The sequence below is a fragment of the Lucilia cuprina genome, chromosome 2 (assembly GCF_022045245.1).
Source record: "Lucilia cuprina isolate Lc7/37 chromosome 2, ASM2204524v1, whole genome shotgun sequence".
Taxonomy (NCBI): domain Eukaryota; kingdom Metazoa; phylum Arthropoda; class Insecta; order Diptera; family Calliphoridae; genus Lucilia; species Lucilia cuprina.
Window position 1 is genome coordinate 8,496,655 of NC_060950.1, and position 1,698 is coordinate 8,498,352.

Below are 1,698 nucleotides of genomic sequence, written 5' to 3' on the forward strand. Positions count from 1 at the left end.
AAATGCATCCATGAGAAGTTAAGAGCTGCTGAAAAGCGAGACAATAGATAGATAGATAGATAGATAGATAGATAGATAGATAGATAGATAGATAGATAGATAGATAGATAGATAGATAAACATTTTTATTTATATATGTATATTATCTGTTTTTAAAACACATGTTATATTACACGGCGCCATCTATATTTCATTAATAATATGTTTTGGCTAACTTATAGTACATACATGAACCTCATTTAAACTCTTCTTAACCCATCAATGACCGGCGATCTACGCAACTTAGAAATGTGGCTGAAATTCGTATATTTCAGTTTCCTTATGTATGCAAACGGATTTTAATACCAAAATGTGTTTATATTTCATGGTTTTGATTTTAGAAGACTTACATATGTGTAACAGTGGGCATTACCCACGAATTTCTGTTCCCGAACGATTTAAAGTAAAATTTATAATATAAAAAAAAAACTTGTAAAAACCGTTTTAAACCAGAAAATTTCTGATTTTATATTTTCAAACGGCAACATAGAGACGAACACTCTCCAAGTGATTCCAGTATTCTAGAGTTTTCGTCTTAATAATCAGTACCACCCTATTAATATTCATATTCAGAAAACTCATAAAAAGACTTTATGGCGTAAGTTAAAAGACTTTAAAATGTTTTGCCGATTAGACAGCCTGCTACACTGACTCACCATAAGTCAGTCGATCTATTCGACGCACGTTCTGTGTGGTCGTTTAGCAGTTCTATGGCAAGCGTTAGCAAAGCTATACATACACTCAGCAAATGCTAGAAGAATATAAAACAACTACACGTACGCGTGTCGTTTGCAGTTTTGGATGGAACTCAGTCTCAGCAGGCGTCATAAAATTTAAATATATATAAAAACTACTAATGAAGGAATCAAATAGAAGAAAAAAAACTGCTCATTTCAGAAACTACGCAGTAGTTTTTTTTTACTATATCGATATTAAATTTTGTTTTTCTATGTGTGAACTTTTTTTTTTAGCTAAATTTGTTTACATTTTTAATTATTGTTTATGCCGGTAGGTCGACAATGTGAAGTTTATGCAAATAATATAAAAAATAAATAACAAATATATAGAAATGAATTATAAATAATAAAAAAACAAGCATGTAAAGTAAAGTATAAAAAAGAAAATTGTGTTGTAGTTGTTATTTAACTAACAAGTTGTTATAATTGATTATAATTGTTAATTATCGTCTAAACAATATTAAAAAATTAGCATTAATTAAGAAGAGGACACTGACTATTCTCATGCACTATTCACTTGCTAAAATTTTTCTATTTTAAAATCTTAAATTGCTTTGTTAGCAAATTTCTACGCTCCAATTGTGTTAATATTTGATATTTGTTTAATGTTTGGCAACATGTAGCTAAACATAATTACTGCTAATAAGATAAACATGTGTTCGGAAAGACTAGAGACCAGACTATTGACTAGACTAAAAACTAGATTATAGATAAGAATATAAGCTAGACTACAGACTTGAGTAAAGACAAGATAAAAGACTTGACAATAGGCTATATTATTGACTGGACTATAGTCTAATGTCTAGACTAGACTATATAGACTAGACTATAGACTAGACTATAGACTAGACTATAGACTAGACTATAGACTAGATTATAGACTAGACTATAGACAAGACTATAGACTAGACTATAGACTAGA